At 39.6% G+C, this 19792-nt stretch overlaps 1 protein-coding gene across 5 annotated transcripts in view; it reads right to left on the minus strand.

The window, feature by feature from the left end:
- The window catches only part of lypd6 (LY6/PLAUR domain containing 6), a 263634-nt gene that overhangs the window by 95250 nt on the left and 148592 nt on the right, over positions 1–19792 (minus strand). The window lies entirely within an intron of this gene.

Below are 19792 nucleotides of genomic sequence, written 5' to 3' on the forward strand. Positions count from 1 at the left end.
GGTTTTGAAGGTGATTTTCACAAAAACATATGTTGATAAAGGAATGACACCGGAGTTTGTATTTATACAACATTGATCATAGTTTCAGGATGTTCCAAAGTTTGTCACAGCTAATGAAGGGTGTTTTAAGTGTAAATCACTGTTGTAATGAAGGAAATGGAGCAGCAATTCGCTCACAAATAAAAACATGAAAATATATTTTAGTAATTGTTAGCTGAAAGTTATTTATTAGCAGGACACAATTTCCTTAGCTCGTTTTCTAGGGAATTTTTAACATCCACTTACAAGATCATTGACTGGTCTCAGTTCAACATCTCTAAACGCCCTTTGAAGAGGAAAATAATTTTGACTGTAAAGGCGGATATTCTCCACCCTCACGTTTGCTGAACCTACCTCCATAAATGCATGGCGACGGTTCCAAAACACCAACTCCGATCCTTCCTCAGGCTGGTCACAGAGGAGGATAAATTTGCTGGGTAGGGGTAGCCTGAAGATGTCATGATGACACCATCACCCCACGACCCAGGACCTAATTGTTCATCCCGCATTAAAAAAAAGATGTTCCTATTATAAAACCTGAGCCTCCTTCCTCCAGTTCTTCTGCCTGGCACTCCCTCTCCAGCTTGCTGAGCCTGGCTCTTTGCTCCCCTCTTTCCTCCATCAGACTCCCCAGCTCTGCTTCTCAGTGTCCATTCCTCAGCATCTTACAGCAGTAACACCGCACAAGTGCTGGAGTTCGGAGTTCCTCAGTGGGGGGCAGAGCTGGCAGAAGAAGGATCAATGGCCATCTTTGTTACCCATAATCCCCCATGCAGCTGGAACCACTCTGCGTTTTCCAAAGTGGTTCCATCTGCATGGGGGATCATGGGTAACAAAGACAGCCATTCCCACCGTGTATGATGACGGGAGGTGCTATGGCATCAGCCTCCTTCGGCTCTGGAGGACGCAATGAGGTGCCGCTCTTCATAAAAATGACACTGCTGCAAACCTTTAGGCCTTCTCTATAAAAAGAGAAGTGCTCATTTTTCTCCGCCTGTGGATCCAGCCTTGAAGCAGGGCCCCTCCATAAATACAACTCAAGTCACAAGAATGTGAGTTGAACTTCCAATGCATATTCTTTGTTTAATCAACTCTGAAAAACTTACCTCAGTTTTGATATTTAATTGAGACAAACTCCAGTACATTGCTGAAAGATGACTTCATCTTCCTCTATCCCTTGAGATTGAGGACAATTTGCTTCCACTCAGGTCCTGCAGATTTTGAGTTGACTTCATAAGTGCAGGAAGGACTCTGCCAAGAGGTGGGGGGGAGTCACGTGATGGAGTAGTGGCCGGTAGGAGAATACCAGCCCTCTCCAGAAAAGAAGAAATAAAGTGAAAATACAAATTTCAAGAAACACAAAACATAGCAAATAAAAGATAAAGTTGTGGAGAAAAGAAAGAAAATGGCACCCAATAAGGAAAAAGTAAAAACAACAGGGGGAAAAAAAAGACGACGCCGGAAGAGAAAGAAGGCCTTACTTGCATGAAGAAACAGGGAACCGACGTGGAGAAGAGAGCCCGTTCCCCAAAGTTGGTGACAACCCCGCAGAGTCGTGACCTCCCGACTGCTGGACTGCAAAAATGGCTCTCTGAGCCAAACAAAAGTGCACAACTGCGCATGCGCTCACTAAGGAAAAAGAGAACATCGATGGGAGGGGAACCCAGCTGAGGAGTGAGCAAACACAGCACGACCAGATGAGGGATGCCCGACACCAGGGCTCTCAGCTGGAAGAGGAAAGCGACAGGAAAGGGAGTGATAGGAAAGAAGATCAGCAACAGGAGGCTCAACAGATGACTAGCCCAGAAGAAGAGGACCAACAGCAAGAAGCCAAGCAAGAAGAAGACCAGCAAAGTAAGGCAAGCAATTCAACAAGAAAGTCAGAAGAGACACAGATACAAGGAAGGGAAGTAGAAGACAGGTACAGGCATAGAAGAGGAAGAAGACCAAGCTCTGCACAGAGAAATAGAAGGTAAAATAGATGGACAGAATTTAGATTAAAAAAATTTCAAGAACAAGTGAAAGCATTAAAAGAATGGTTGACATTAGAATTTAGTGAAATGAAAAGAAAAATGAAAAGTACAGAAGAAAAAGTGAGTAGAATAGAGCTAGCCATGACAGAAATAGAGAAAAGATTAGGAAATGTGGAAGAATGAGAAATGGCTGTAGAAATGGAAGTGAAGAAAATTGGAAGAAAATGACAAAAAAGTTAGTCAGTTGTGAGCTCAGAAGATTTATATAATGGAAAACTATAGTAGGCGAAACAATATAAGGATAGTGGGCCTTAAGGAAGATGAAGAAGGCACAAATATGAAAGAATTTACAAAAGAATGGATCCCAAAGATCCTGGGAATGCCGGAAATACATGAAGGAATGGAAATAGAAAGGGCACACAGACACAGCAAAAACCAAGATCCATTTTAGTAAAATTTCTGAGATGCACGACAAGAGAAAATATACTAGAGAGGGCAAGGAATAAAATTAGAGAAGACAAAAAACCATTGGAATACAAGTGTCAAAAAATTTTTTTTTTATTTTTTTACCCAGACACAAGTTTTGAACTCCTAAAGAAGAGGAAGGAGTTTAACACAGCTTAAAATATTTATTCCGAGGAGGATAACAGACTGTTCTCAGATCAGGAGGAAGCACGAGAATTTGCAGAACGCCTGCAGGACAGAAGGAGAGATGAAGAGATATAACAAGAATGAAGAATGACAACAAAATACATATAAAGATGTAAAAATAATGTATAAGTAAGAACTAAAGAAGGAAAAGAAAAGGGAAGAAAGGAAGTAAAGGGGGAAAAAAAGAGGGTGAGCTTTGTTATATGTGAAGATAAAAGTCTTTTCTGGAGGGGTTTGGGTGGGAGAGAATAACCATCACTGCGAAATCAGTTGATGCTTGCAAGCGGGTTCGCAATCCAAATAGAGAGGGGAGTTGTGTTTGCCCAACAAGAGATAAGGGGCAACTCAGAGAGGTGGGGGGGACATTTGGGGTTAGGAGAATTTTAGATGTGGGAGTTATTGAAGTATTTTATGTTTTAAAAGTGTTGTCATATATTGAGTTCAAAAAAGGAAAACTGAGAGATGAAAATGGGGAAAAGGGGGGTGATGGTGGTGAGGAAGCAGAAATTAGGTGTAAACAGAGTATGAGATGGCCATGTTGAATGATATGACTATAAACATTAATGGAATACATAACCAAATCAAAAGGAAGAGGCTATTAAATTTACTGAAAAAAGAAAAAAAATAGAAATAGCATTCGTGCAGGAAATGCATCTAACTGAAGTGGAACATAATGAATTAAGGAGAGACTGGGTAGGGCACGTAACGGCAGCATCATATAATTCAAAAGCCAGAGGTGTAGCTATATTAATAAATAAAAATATACCAATCAAAATAGAGGAGGAAATAATAGAGGTGGTAATGAGGTGGTGGGAGGGGGTGGCGATGGGAGAGAAATACTCAATAGGGCTGAGCATGAAAGGGTTCGGAGGAGATACACACAATCAGCTGTTTACGATGGCTTGCAGTGAGCTCCCAGTGTGTGGACCTCAGGTTCTGATTAGTTTACAGAACATTTCTCCTCTCTTTCTGACAAGATGGAAAAGATGTTAGACTTTCTCTAACCCCCCCCCCCTCCACAAAGGAAGCTTTGTCTTTACACCTAATAATTTCTTGCCTTCATGCACCTCAGAAAAAAGTGTCAGGCATGCGAGTGATGTGGCCTGTCCATTGGAGCTGGCTGAGACTGATTGGGGCCTCAGTTACAGAGATTTTGGCCAAGCAGAGAATTGTTTTGCCTGCTGTAATGCAGCAATGCAAGAAGGAGACAAACTCTTCATGACAGTCAAGTTAATAAGTATGTGAAACATTGTATCTTGGTTAAAAGAATCCTAGGTCTTCAGGAGGTCAGAAAAACCCAAGTTCAAAGGTCACCGCTACTCCCTGTTTTATTTGGAGTTGACATGTGACAAAGATCATGTCCCCAATGGACAGCATCCATAATGTAACTCAGAGAGCAGTTCTTCTCCCATTATGAAAAGCAAGTTGAGGAGGACCCTGGTATTGATTTCCATACGGCAGAGAATGGGACAACCCCTATGTAGTTACCATAGTTGGATTTGTCTTTTTCCTTTAACAAGGTAATAATTAAAGTTTCTCTTATGTGTCCTTCCTTTAGCTACACCAAGAAGATGAGGAAAATTTCCACTCAGCCAAGTTTCAGAAATTTAGCAGGAATCCAACTGCTCCCAAGTCCTTGTTGTTCCTCACATGGCATGTGGCCTTTCCATTTGTCACTTTGAGGAAGTGGCCAAGTTGAACTTGCAGACTTTGCTCTAAGGTGGCATTAAGGATGCTCACCTTTGAGGAGATCTTCAACGTTTTTTGCTTCCAGTGGGTGGTGACTGCCTCTTTGCTCTTGATCAGTCTGCTTTAGTTTTTTTTTAAACTCTCAGTAGGGATCAACCCTTGGGCATTGAGGCCACAGACAGTTTGACAATGCTTTAGAATCCACACAAGGTTTACAGCAAGTTGTTGGGCTTTTCAGCCCATTGTTAACAGTTCCAACACTACAATTTGATGAACTATGCATTAACACCTGCCTTCTCTACCTGCTCAGTTGGAAACAAAAAAAGGTAGCAGTGGTACCATATGAAGAACAGAGTTTGCTTAATGTCTTTAATTTAATTTAGACATAAAGTATGGTAACAAGCCTTTTCCGGCCCACAAGCCCATGCTGCCCAAGTACCCTAATTAACCTCGATCCCTGTACATTTTGAAGGGTGGGAGGAAACTGGAGGAAACAGACATAGGGAGAATGTTCAACTCCTTAGAGACTGTCAGATTTGAATCCGAGTTGTTGGTGCTGTAATAGTGGTGACCACTACACTAACCATGCCACCCTTTACAAACAACCTTTCCAAAGCAAAAAATAATTGTGGGATCTTGCACAAGTGGCCTGAAATATTTGTCTTTGTAACAACAGTAGCTGCACATGGTAAGTAATATCTTGGTTAGCTGATGCTTTGAGAACATCATGGTGGAAATTCCTCATAACAATATGGCTCCTTAACACGTCAACAAGGAATAATACCGGAGGAGTCACGTGATGGAGTAGTGGCCGGACGGTGAACTCCAGCCCTCTCCAGAAAAGTCGGGAAAAACAAGAGAAAACACAAAGGCACAGAAATACAAGTTAAAGAAAAATGAGTATAAAGGTGGAAAGAAGATGGAGACAAAAGGAGAAAAATCAAAATCAACGGAAAGAAGAGAGGAAGAGAAGACAACGGAGGAAAAAGGTGAAGGCCTTACCTGTCCGAAGAGGCCCGCTGTGGAGAGAGGGCCCCACTACCTCAGGTCGGTAGAAAGAGAACTACAACAATGGCTCACAGAGCCGAGTAAAAGTGCGCAACCGCGCATGCGCGAGGAGTCGCGCATGCGCGATGCGCATGCAAAAAAACACACCGACGGGAGGGGGGACCAGCTGGGGAGTCGATCTCCACAGCCGGCAACGACAGCTGCAGAACACCTGCAGCAAGAAGAGACCACAGAAGACAATGGAAACAAGAAAGAAGAGGAGGAAAGGGCAGCAAAGAAACAACAGATGGTCAACCCAGAGGAAGAAGAAGAGGAAGAGTACAGTGAAATAGATAAAGGGAAAGGCAAGGTAAAGGATATACTGGCTCTTGTTAGAGGATACATGGAGTCATTTAAAGAATGGCAAACACAGGAATTCAATGACTTAAGAAGAAGAATAAACAACACAGAAGAGAAAATAAATAAAATGGATATGACCTTAACAGAAATGGGGAAAAAAATGGACAAGATGGAAGAACGGGCAATAGCAGCAGAAATGGAGGTAGAAGACTTAAAAAAGAAATTGGAGGAATCTAATAAAAAAACTAAAGAGACACAAGAATTACTAGCCCAAAAAATAGATATAATGGAAAATTATAACAGAAGAAATAACATAAAGATAGTGGGCCTTAAGGAAGATGAAGAAGGCAAGAATATGAGAGAGTTTATAAAAGAATGGATCCCTAAGGCCCTAGGATGTCCAGAACTACAGCAAGAAATGGAAATAGAAAGGGCACATAGAGCATTGGCCCCTAAACCACAACCACAACAAAAACCAAGATCTATTGTAGTAAAATTCCTAAGATATACTACAAGAGAAAAGGTACTGGAGAAGACAATGGAAAAAGTAAGAGAGGGCAACAAACCACTGGAGTATAAAGGGCAAAAAATCTTCATTTATCCAGATATAAGCTTTGAACTCCTAAAGAAGAGAAAAGAGTTCAATACAGCAAAAGCGATTTTATGGAAGAAAGGATATAAATTTACACTGAAGCATCCTGCGGTATTGAAAATATTTATTCCAGGACAACAAAACAGACTATTCTCGGATCCAGAAGAAGCACGAAAATTTGCAGAACAATTACAAAAATAGACTGAGGGATGAAGACGGGTAATGAGAGCAAAAATTATCACGATTGATATGTATGTGGGTAAAGACAAAAATAGACTGAGGGATGAAGAAGGGTAAGGAGGGTAAAAATGACCACGATTGATATGTATGCGGGTAAAGAGGTATAAGAGTGAATAGAGACAATGGGCATATGTGAAAGTATCTGTAATTAGAGGAAAACATAGAGAGTATAGACAAGAATTAATAAGAGAAGGTAATGGAATAGAGAGAATAAGGAGGGAATTAAACGAGTGACCTTTGTGACATATAAAAAGCGAAATCTTTTCTGGGGGGGGCTGGGTGGGGGAAAAGAGCGGTCACTGCAAAATCAGTTGACGCTTGCGAGTGGATTCGCAAATCCAAATGGAGAGGGGAGATGTGGTTGTCCGACAAGGGATAAAGGGCAACTCAGGAGGGGAAGGGGAGATTGGGGATAAAGAAGATAGAAATAGGAGAATAAGGAAAATGTTGGATGTTGTAGGAATGTTGTCTGGTAAAGAGTTGAAAATAAGAAAACAGAAATGGAAAAGGAGGAAAGGTAATGATGGAAAAACGGAAAGAGAAGATAAACAAAATATAAAATGGCTACGCTGAACTATATGACTCTAAATATTAATGGAATACATAACCAAATTAAAAGGAAGAAACTACTAAATTTACTGAAAAAGGAAAAAATAGATATAGCATTTGTCCAAGAAACACACTTAACTGAATTGGAGCACAAGAAATTAAAGAGAGATTGGGTAGGACATGTAACAGCAGCATCGTATAATTCAAAAGCAAGAGGAGTGGCTATATTAATTAGCAAAAATGTGCCATTTAAAATAGAAGAGGAAATAATAGATCCAGCAGGGAGATATGTTATGATAAAATGTCAGATATATTCAGAGCTTTGGAATCTACTTAATATATATTCACCTAACGAAGAAGATCAAAAGTTTATGCAAGATATCTTTTTGAAGGTAGCTAATACGCAAGGGAACATACTAATAGGAGGGGATTTCAATCTGAATTTGGATCCAAATATGGATAAAACGGGGAAAAAAATTAACAGGAAGAACAAAGTAACCAAATTTATAATTAAATCAATGCAAGAAATGAAACTTGTGGACATATGGAGGAAACAAAACCCAAAAGAAAAGGAATACTCATACTACTCGACTAGACATAAAACATACTCAAGGATAGACCTATTCCTGTTATCAGCCCACATTCAAGGGAGAGTTAGGAAAACGGAATATAAAGCTAGACTATTATCGGACCACTCACCCCTGTTATTGGCAATAGAGCTAGAGGACATCCCTCCAAGAATGTATAGATGGAGATTAAACCCCATGCTACTTAAAAGACAGGATTTTAGAGAATTTATTGAAAAACAATTAAAAATGTACTTTGAAGTAAATACGGAATCAGTGGAAGATAAGTTTATACTATGGGACGCAATGAAAGCATTCATTAGAGGGCAAATAATAAGTTATGCAACCAAGATGAAGAAGGACTATAACCAGGAAACAGAGCAGTTGGAAAGGGAAATAATAAACAGAAAAAAAATTAGCAATAAAGGAAGATACAACCAAAAGAAGAGAATTGGCGGATAAAAAAATAAAATATGAAACATTACAAACATATAAGGTGGAGAAGAATATAATGAAGACAAAACAGAAATATTATGAACTAGGTGAAAAAACACACAAAATCTTAGCATGGCAGCTTAAGACAGAGCAAACTAAGAAAATGGTATTGGCAACAAGGAAAAAAGACAAACAAATTACATATAATCCAAAAGAAATTAAGGAAAACTTCAGAGAATTCTATGAACAATTATACCGAACCGAAAACGAAGGGAAAGAAGGGAAAATAGATGAATTTTTGACTAAAATTGAACTACCAAAACTACAAATAGAGGAACAAAATAAATTAACAGAACCATTTGGAACAGTAGAAATACAAGAGATAATAAAAAATTTACCAAATAATAAGACACCAGGAGAGGATGGACTCCCAATAGAATTCTACAAAACATTTAAAGACCTAATAATACCGCCCCTCCTGGATGTAATCAATCAGATTGATGAGACACAAAACTTACCAGATTCATGTAAAACAGCAATAATTACAGTGATACTAAAACAAGGGAAAGATCCACTCTCACCAGCGTCATATAGACCAATATCTCTGCTAAACACAGATTATAAGATAATAGCTAAACTATTAGCGAACAGATTAGCAGAACAGGTACCGAAAATGGTAAATTTAGACCAAACTGGATTTATCAAAAAAAGACGCACAACAGACAATATTTGTAAATTTATTAACTTAATTCATGCAGTAGAAGGAAATAAAGCACCGGCAGTAGCAGTTGCTTTAGACGCAGAAAAGGCCTTCGACAGAGTAGAATGGAATTACTTGTTCAAAGTATTGCAAAAATTCAGTTTACCGGAGAAGTATATTAATTGGATTAAAGCATTATATAAGGGACCGTTAGCGAAAGTGACAGTAAATGGACATGTATCAAAGCAATTTAACTTAAGCAGGTCAACGCGGCAGGGATGCCCACTATCACCATTATTGTTTGCGCTAGCTATAGAACCACTAGCAGAATCGATAAGAAGAGATAATAATATAAAAGGAATAAAAATAAAAGACAGGGAATATAAAATCAGTCTGTTTGCGGATGATGTGATAGTGTACTTAACAGAACCAGAACTATCAATAAAAGAACTATATAAGAAATTGAAGGAATATGGAGAAGTGTCGGGATACAAGATAAACGTAAATAAAAGTGAAGCAATGCCTATGAATAACGCGGATTTCTCAAAATTTAAGGAGGAATCCCCATTCAGATGGCAAACGCAGGCAATAAGATACCTAGGTGTGCAAATAAACAAAAATCTAGGCCAATTATATAAACTCAATTACAATCCACTAATGAAAAAATTACAGGACGATTTAGAGCATTGGAAAGAGCTACCACTAACACTGATAGGAAGGATAAACTGTATTAAAATGAACATTTTTCCAAGGATACTATACTTATTTCAGGCATTGCCAATACAACTGACAGAAAAATTCTTCAAAGAGTTAAAGAAAATAATAAGGAGATTTTTATGGAGAGGGGGGAAACCGAGGATAGCACTAGATAAATTAACAGAATGGTATAAACAAGGAGGCTTACAATTGCCAAACTTCAAAAATTATTATAGAGCCGCACAATTAAGGTACCTATCAGATTTTTATCAAACAAGGGAAAAACCAGACTGGACGAGACTAGAATTAGATAAAGTAGGGGAAAAGATACCTGAACACATATTATATAAATGGGACGAAAAATTGGTACAACATAGAACTTCTCCAGTATTACACCATCTCCTCAATATATGGAAGAAGATTCATGTAGAAAGAAATAAAATAAATTACCAAATACCAAAACTAATATTGACGCAAAATAAGCTACTCCCTTTTACAATAGACAACCTTGCCTTTAGAAAATGGGAAAAAAAAGGGATTAAAAGAATAGAAAATTGTTTTTCAGGAAGTAGATACTTATCCTTTGAACAAATGAGAGATAAGTACAATATAACTGGAGATACAGCGCTGGCATATTACCAACTGAGATCCTACTTGAAAGATAAATTAGGAAACAACTTGAGTTTACCAGAGGGAAGTAACCTTGAATATGTGATTACAGATACAATGTTAATCAAAAGATTTATAAAAAATATGTATATTAAACTGCAAGAAAAGGAGAATGAGGAAACAAATGGTAAAACTAAACAAAAATGGGAACAAGATTTAAATATAAAGATAAAAAAGGAAACATGGGAGAAATTATGTTCTGGAACGATGAGAAATACAATAAATACGAGGCTGCGTATGATACAATATAATTGGTTACACAGACTATACATTACACCGCAAAAGTTAAATAAATGGGACCCAACAGTATCTGATAGATGTTTTCGATGTAAAAAAGAAAGGGGAACAACAATTCATGCAATCTGGACATGTGAGAGAGTAGAAAAATTTTGGGATGATCTCAATCAGATATTAAATAAAATAACAGAAAACAATATACCAAAGAATCCAGAGATCTTTCTCCTAAGTAACATAAAAAATAAAGAATTTGGAATTGACTTGGAAGATGCACAAAAAAGATTTGTCAAGATAGCCCTAGCCGTAGCAAAAAAATGTATTATGTCAACCTGGAAATTGGAAGATAATTTGAAAATACAACAATGGTATATAGAAATGAATAAATGTATTCCATTAGAAAAAATAACATATAGTTTAAGAAATAATATTGAAATATTCGAACAAGTATGGGAGCCTTACATTAAATACAATAGCGAAAACCTACCGGGAACAAACATTACCTAAGTTGATGGAAGGAGAAGAAAAGAAAAGAATGGACTCAGTAGAATTTCTGGTGTATTTCTGTTGAATGACAACATTGTCTAACTGAATCAATGCAACCTAGATTGTATACCTAAAATGGATGAGAGGGGGGGGGTGGGGGGGTGGCTTGGGAGGAGGGAGGGGGGAGGGAGAAAAAGTCACTGTAAATGCGTGGAAAAGAAAAAGTGTATATCATGGCTATTGTGATTTATGGTGTGAAAAATAAAAAAAAAAAACAAGGAATAATACCTACAAGTCAAACTAGCCTCATAAGACCACAGCATCCATTGGTCAGAAGCCAGCAAATTAGCAGTATAACATTACAGGAGTTTATCAAGCAATCTTCTTTCTTTGGCTTGGCTTCGCAGACGAAGATTTATGGAGGGGTAATGTCCACGTCAGCTGCAGGCTCGTTTGTGGCTGACAAGTCCAATGCGGGACAGGCAGACACGGTTGAAGCGGTTGCAAGGGAAAATTGGTTGGTTGGGGTTGGGTGTTGGGTTTTTCCTCCTTTGTCTTTTGTCAGTGAGGTGGGCTCTGCAGTCTTCTTCAAAGGAGGTTGCTGCCCGCCAAACTGTGAGGCGCCAAGATGCACGGTTTGAGGCAATATCAGCCCACTGGCGGTGGTCAATGTGGCAGGCACCAAGAGATTTCTTTAGGCAGACCTTGTACCTCTTCTTTGGTGCACCTCTGTCACGGTGGCCAGTGGAGAGCTCGCCATATAACACGATCTTGGGAAGGCGATGGTCCTCCATTCTGGAGACGTGACCTACCCAGCACAGTTGGATCTTCAGCAGCGTGGATTCGATGCTGTCGGCCTCTGCCATCTCGAGTACTTCGATGTTAGGGATGAAGTCGCTCCAATGAATGTTGAGGATGGAGCGAAGAAAACGCTGGTGGAAGCGTTCTAGGAGCCGTAGGTGATGCCGGTAGAGGACCCATGATTCGGAGCCGAACAGGAGTGTGGGTATGACAACGGCTCTGTATACGCTTATCTTTGTGAGGTTTTTCAGTTGGTTGTTTTTCCAGACTCTTTTGTGTAGTATTCCAAAGGGCGCTATTTGCCTTGCCGAGTCTGTTGTCTATCTCGTTGTCGATCCTTGCATCTGATGAAATGGTGCAGCCGAGATAGGTAAACTGGTTGACCGTTTTGAGTTTTGTGTGCCCGATGGAGATGTGGGGGGGGCTGGTAGTCATGGTGGGGAGCTGGGTGATGGAGGACCTCCGTTTTCTTCAGGCTGACTTCCAGGCCAAACATTTTGGCAGTTTCCGCAAAACAGGACGTCAAGCGCTGAAGAGCTGGCTCTGAATGGGCAACTAAAGCGGCATCGACTGCAAAGAGTAGTTCACGGACAAGTTGCTCTTGTGTCTTGGTGTGAGCTTGCAGGCGCCTCAGATTGAAGAGACTGCCATCCGTGCGGTACCAGATGTAAACAGCATCTTCATCTGCTAATAACTTTAAATCAACTCATTTCTGTTGTCAGATTCAGCAACTCCAAGCAAGCAATTCCCCTTGTCAACTAAACAAATGTCTTGCTGAATTTCAACAGGAATAACAGAAGCAATTGAAGGTAACATCATACCTTTTACGGTGTCTTTTTTTTTTAAATAGCAAAAGGTGATCAAATATCTTCTTTCGCTGCTCAGTTCCAGACATGTTTGTACAGTACGCTTCCCCATATCCGAAACACTTTTTTGGTTAGTGTTTTTATATATATTATCAGAACAATGGCTTTAAGTAGCTCAGTAGCATCAACAGAATCTTGTATGAGCAGTTAAACACCAACAAAAAACAATGGCAGGCTTTGAGAGCATGAAACAATGTTTAACATGTACCAAAATAAACTTGATCTCTGCTTACAAAAGAAGATAAATGCAACACCAAACACTAGAAATTCTTCTCGATGGCATTTTCAAATGTTTCCTCCAGTGTCATCTGCTTCACTAACAACAGTTTTTGTATTAGAAATCTCTCTTTGATTTTATAAACTGACACGATTTCTTGTTCAATTTTGAATGCACACTGCTCGAGTTCTTCATTAAGTCCACCACACATTTTCACCATGTCATCAATAGGCACTTTTTCTGCTGTGTTAACTAAGTCAGTGCAGCAAAACAGTTCCATTTTTGGATCTTTTCAGTATTCAGAACTTCCGGTACGAGGAAACATACTGTAGTAAAGATGTAATTCACCTAACAGTATAATCAAGACATCTTTCATTGACATGATCTCAGTCCAGAAGTAAATCCCTTTTGGTTTAGTTAAAGATCAAAGGCAGAACATTTTCACTGATGAACCTAATGCTGACATTCTCATAGTGGCAAGATCATTGTTTGATGTGTTGACAGACATGCACAACATGAGGTCTGTACCTGCACAAACAGCAGGGGACTGCCCCACCACAAAGCTTTCTCTGAAGTGATCATTAGCTCCATCTGCATCCTGCAATGCTAAGTCCTCATTATGTCAGTTTCATTGACTCCGTGAAGTGACAAAGATCTAACACAACATTTCCATAATCTTGCAGTCAATGGGTCATTATTAAAAGTTAAAATGACATTGTGTCACTAATCATAGACACATACAGCAAAGAAACAAGCCCTTTCAGTTGAACTCATCCTTCAAGATCCATTTCCCACATTATTCCCATATCTTTCTGTTCCTTTCCTCTCCAAGTGCCTCTAAAAATGCTTTTCAAATGTAATAATTATATATGCATCCAGTACCTTATCTAGAAGTTCATTCCTAGTATTCACCACCCTCTGTGTGGCCACACATAATCCTCAGATCTTCTTTCAATTTCTCCCCTCTCACCTTAAACCAGTGCCCTCTAGTTCTAGACTCCCTGCCTTGGGAAAAAGATGCTGGCAATCCAGTCCATCCATTCACAACCTATTTTTGGCTATGGCCCCTTAGGACTCTGTTCAAAGTTTATGGGCTCCCTTCCTTGTGAAGCCATCAAATTTAGTTGGTTTCTCCCACATTTCTCTCCTACTGACTATATAAAAAACATTAAAAATATTTTATGGTTTCAGACCATGGTTCCCCCATAAAAAGCACTGTGGCCTGGGGTGGGATGGGGTATGGCACCCATTGAGAATGACTGATCTAAGCAACACACAAAAGTGCTAGAGAAACTCAGCAGATCTCATGACAATCTATTCCTCTCAAACATTATAAACTTCTAATGTCACCCTTCAGGTCTGCACAGCTTTCCACGAAAAAGGAACATCTGCTGGGATTGTCAGAAAGAAATGGCAATGATCTTGGGGGATTTTATTCTGTATGCAGATTGGGGGAATGAGATGGACAATGGTAGTCTCTGTGAGATGGTCATAATATTTTAATAAAGCTCCAAAAGATCCTATTCTGAGAAACTAACTAGAGTGAAACATGAAAGTCTGCAGATGTGGTGATTATAGTAAAAACACACCAAAATGCTGGAGGAACTTAGATGGTCTTTTCAGTGTCCATAAAAAGCAAAGATATATTGCCTCCGGAATTATCCTCCAGAATTTCTGGCACTTACAACAGGATTCCACTACTTCATGCACTCATCCCGCCCCACCGGCACCTTCCCCTGTGGCCGCACGAGGCACCACATTTGCCCCCATGTCTCCTCCCTCACCTCGGTCCAGGGCCCCAAGCAGGCCTTTCAAGTGAAGCCACACTACACTTATGTATCCACAGGACTGATTTACTGCATCCGGTGCTCCCTTTGTGCGTTCTCTACATTGGAGAGACTGGGCACAGACTGGGAGATTGCTTCGCTGAGCACCTTCACTCCATCTGCACCAGTGACAGAGACCTTCCAGAAGCCAACCATTTCAGTTTGTGTCACACTCCTACATTTGCATGTCTGTTTATGGCCTTATGTACTGTCCCACCAAGACCATGTGCAAATTAGAGGAACACCACCTGATTTTCCATCTGGGCACTCTCCAGTCAGATGGCATTAACATCAACTTTTCCTGTTTCTGCTAACCTGCTCTCCTCTTCCCCCTCCATTCCCCTTTCCAGTTCTCCTCCCTCCCTTTCCTCTTCCTTCACCCCAGCCATCCCTCCTTCCCTTAATCGCTTCTGTCCCCTCTCTCCCTTTTCCACCTATCACCTCCAGTCTTTGTTTGGATGCCAGCCAAGATGTTTCCATACCTTGATGAAGGGCTCAAGTCCAAAAAGTTGGTTATGTATTTTTACCTTTGCTAATATAAAGGTGACTGCTTGACCTATTGAGTTTCCGCACCTTTGTGTTTTTACTTCAACCACGGTGTCTGAAGATTTTGTATTTTACTAAAGATGAGATATTGCCAACATTTCAGACCTGAGCCCTTCTTCAAGGAATAAGCAGAATGAGCCAGAAGCAGGAAATCTCAGAATGTTTCAGAATTCAGACAATGCTGGCTGGGGGAGGAATCCAGACCAACAAAAGGTGTTAATTGGATATGATAAGATATCAGGCTTGTGTGAAAGGACAGGGAAGGGAGAGACAGAGTTGGGAGTAGTTGAGAGGGGAAGAAGTGAGGGGGGTGGGGGGAAGTGGAGGTTGGTTTTAACGAATCCCCAAGGTCGATATTAATGCTACCCTATTGGTGGGTTCCCAGTCGGAAGGTGAGGTGTTGTTCCTCCAATTTGTGCATGGTCTCAGTCTGGCAGTACATGAGACCATGGACAGACATGTCAGCAAGGGAATAGGATGGGGAACTTAAATGTGTGGCCACTGGGAGATCCACGCTAGTGCGGCAGACAGAGCCGAGGGGCTCAACAAAGTGATCTCCCAGTCTGCATCCAGTCTCTCTGATGTAGAGACCTCCTGCACTGCCAGTCTGAGGTCACCCACAAATTGGAGGAACAACACCTCATATTCCGACTGGATACCCACCACTGGAAAGCATTAATATCTACTCCTCTGGCTTTCATTTAAACCCCTCCATTTCTTCCCCCATCACTTTCCCCCAGCTCTGTCTCTCCCTTCCCTTTCTCTTTTTGCACAAACATGATAATTGGATATGATAAGGGATGAGGTAAGGATGTAACACCTCTTTCCTCCTGCCAGCATTCTCTGAATTCTGAGAGTTCCTGCTTCTCACACCTCCTGCTTATTCCTTGAAGAAGGGCTAAGGCCCAAAATATCAGCAATGTATCTTTGTTTGTTAGGAAGGTGAAAGGACTGGCTAAGTACCTCCAGCATTACTGGAGCTAATCAGAGAACATGCCATACTAGATTTGGTATTGTGCAATTAAATTAATTAATGGCATTGTTATAAACCTACCCCGACGTAGCAGCGTTGGTAACATGATTGAATTTTTACATTCAGGTTGATGGAGACAAAGGTCCACGACTTGTATGTTAAAAGATAAATAAAGACATAAAAGCAGAACTTGCTAGGTGAAAGGATCCATCAAGTTGCAAGGGCAGATATTACTATATGGTAGGCTGGTCCAGAAACTCAGGTTACACAGGATCCAGGATGATTTGGCCTATTGGATACAACGTGTGCCTGGCAATAGTGGAGGGTTTTATTTCCCAGATTGGAATCTTGTGATCAATAGTCCGCCACAGTGAACTTGTGCAGAGTCTACAGTTTGTCAACTATATTAATGATCTGGATCAGAATGTATTTGACCTGCTAAGTTTGTGTAGAGGTTAAAACCTTATCTTTATGATTTAGGGTTGTTTTATGACTTTCCCTTTAAGGATTAATTTTTTTGTAGTTACCACTGTTACTATGACATCATATGTTGTAATATCCAAGCGGTCAAGGAGCTCATTCTCATTAGAGGAAGAATCATGGAAAGAGAGTAAGCTCACTCAATACACTTTTCTTTGAATTCATCATTATTCATTATCATTATTATTCATTATGAATCATTTATTATAATTTTAATTTGTTTAAAGTTTAATATTGTTATAATTTACAATATGCTTCATTTTACTCATTGTTCTGAAGTGCAAAGCTATGAATATGTTTATTCGCTTTTATCAACAAAACATTAAAGCTATTTGCAGCTGCAATTACAAAGTTTGATTTATTTGGATGAATAAGATACAATTCAGAATGTCAAGGCTTACTTTTTTTAAGAAGATGACATGTTTGAGATTGGGAAATATTAGAAGTTAGGAAGGGTCATCCACAATTTATTCAAAGAAAAGTGTTTTATAAAATTGTGAATTTGGTTGGAAGAAAGAAGTTAAGATTTAAAGAAAGTCTGTTAGAAAATTCTAGAAGCCTTTATTAGAACACGTTTGTCTGCAATTGTGCAGTTTAAAATTAAGCTGAAGCCTCAGTGAGAACAGAAGTCTTGCAAGACACCTGTTGACCTTGGAGTGATAAGATAGAACTCTGCGAAATAACAGAGATAAAAGCAGAAGCTAACAGGCAAATTGGTAAGAAGCCCAGAGTCTGTGTTCTATAAACATAGATATCACAGCCAGTTTGCAGAATACAGAACTAAAGAATACTTTTAAAGGGACCACGCAAGATACAAATTTGTTTACAGTTCCAAGAAGAACCCAGGAGAAGATTGGCTGCAGTGTGAAGAATTCAAGATGCAGAAGAAGATTCTCATGGGGCTAAAGACCTTGAGCAAACAGCTCCTCTCACAGAGCTGTCCGCAGACCTCAATGGCTTGTTTAGAGGCTCGTGGAACTGGAACAGATGAATGTACATTGCAAAGCCCCACTGGTGTTGTACCGAGCAAAATGCTGGAAATAGGAACCCAATCAGCAATATCTGAACGTTCAGATGTGAATCCTGATGATATTATTTCCAGGGTTATGAGTGTAGGAAGATCTTCAAAGTCTTCAAAGACATCTAGAGCGAGCACAGCTTGAGGAGTCACGTGATGGAGTAGTGGCCGGTAGGGGAACTCCAGCCCTCTCCAGAAAAGTTAAAAAAAAGATAGAGAAAAAACAAAGGCACAAACATAAAAACCATAACAAAGTGAAAGTAAAAGTGTGGAGAAAAATGCCAGCGAAGAAAGAAAAACCAAAAACGGGAAGAAAAGAAGAAGGAAAGACGTCGGAAGAAGAAAGTGAAGGCCTTACCTGTTCGAGGAGGCCCGCCGTGGAGAGAGAAGCCCGCTCCCTGAGGTCAGTCGAAGCCCCGAACTCGAGACTACAAAAATGGCTCACGGAGCCAAACAAAAGTGCGTAACCGCACACTGACGGGAGGGGGGACCAGCTGAGGAGTAGATCTCCACAGCTGAAACAGGCAATTACAACACAACAGCAAGAGGAAAACAGAAAATAACGAGAACAAGAAGGAAGAGAATAAAAATAAGAAATCAAAGAAACAACAGATGACCAACCCAGAGGAAGAAGACCAACACCAAGACACTTCTAATAAAAATAAGAAGACCAAAAATACCCAACAAAATAAAACAAACAACCCAACAAGAAAACGAGAAGAGACAGAGGTAAAGGACACAGATCCTGGAGTGGACTCAGAAGAAGAGGAGGAAGAACACAGAGAAATGGAAGATGAAGGGAAGGGCAAGTACATGGATATATATTTTTTTAAAGAATATATGGAAACAGTAAAATAATGGCAGTCACAAGAATTCAGTGAAATAAAAAGTACAGAAGAAAAAGTGAATAGATTAGCGATGATCATGACAGATATAGGAAAAAGAGTAGACAAGGTAGAAGAACGAGAAACAGCCATAGAAATGGAAGTAGATGACTTAAAAAAGAAATTAGAAGAATCTGATAAAAAAAAGTTTAAGAGTCACAGGAACTGTTAGCTCAGAAGATAGATACAATGGAAAATTATAATAGAAGAAACAATATAAAGATAGTGGGCCTTAAGGAAGATGAAGAAGGCAAAAATATGAAAGAATTTATAAAAGAATGGATCCCCAGGGTCATAGGAAGACCAGAATTACAGGAAGAAATGGAAATAGAAAGGGTACACAGAACATTAGCCCCTAAACCACAACCACAACAAAAACTAAGATCCATTCTAGTAAAATTCCGAAGATATACAACAAGAGAAAATATATTGGAGAAGGCAATGAAAAAAATAAGAGAAGACAAAAAACCACTGGAATACAAGGGTCAAAAATTTTTTTTCTATCCAGATATAAGTTTTTAACTCCTGAAGAAGAGGAAGGAGTTCAATGCAGCAAAAACGACCCTATGGAAAAAAGGTTATAAATTTATGTTAAAATACCCAGCGGTACTTAAAATAGTTATTCCGGGGCAGCAAAACAAACTATTCTCGGATCCGGAAGAAGCATGAAAATTTGCAGAACAACTACAAAACAGACAGAGATATGAAGAGATGTAACAAGAACAAAAATGACAACAAACTATATGTATATGTAGGTAGGTATATATGTGAGTGTGTGTGTGTGTGTGTGTGTGTGTGTGTGTGTGTGTGTGTGTGTGTGTGTGTGTGTGTGTGTGTGTGTGTGTGTGTGTGTGTGTGTGTGTGTGTATAAAAAATAGAGTATAGGTAAGAACTAAGAAGGGAAAGAAAGGGAAGAAGGAAGTAAGGAGGGAATTAAGAGAGTGACCTTTGTTATATATGAAGATTAAAATCTTTTCTGGGGGGGCTGGGTGGGGAAGAATTACAGTCACTGCGAAATCAGTTGACACTTGCGAGCGGATTCGCAAATCCAAATGGAATGGGGAGATGTGGTTGCCCGACAAGAGACAAAGGGCAACTCAGAAAGGGGAGGGACTATTGGGGTTAAAGGAATTTTAGATATGAGAATAGTGGAAATATTTTATGTTTTAGAAATGTTGTCTTATAATGTGTTCAAAAAAATAAAGAAATGGATAAGAAGGGAAGGTGGTGATGAGGAAACGGAAAGGAAAGTTAAACAAAGTATGAAATGGCTATGTTGAACTATATGACTTTAAATATTAATGGAATACATAAC

The sequence above is a fragment of the Narcine bancroftii genome, chromosome 4, assembly GCF_036971445.1.
Source record: "Narcine bancroftii isolate sNarBan1 chromosome 4, sNarBan1.hap1, whole genome shotgun sequence".
NCBI classification, from domain to species: Eukaryota; Metazoa; Chordata; class Chondrichthyes; order Torpediniformes; family Narcinidae; genus Narcine; species Narcine bancroftii.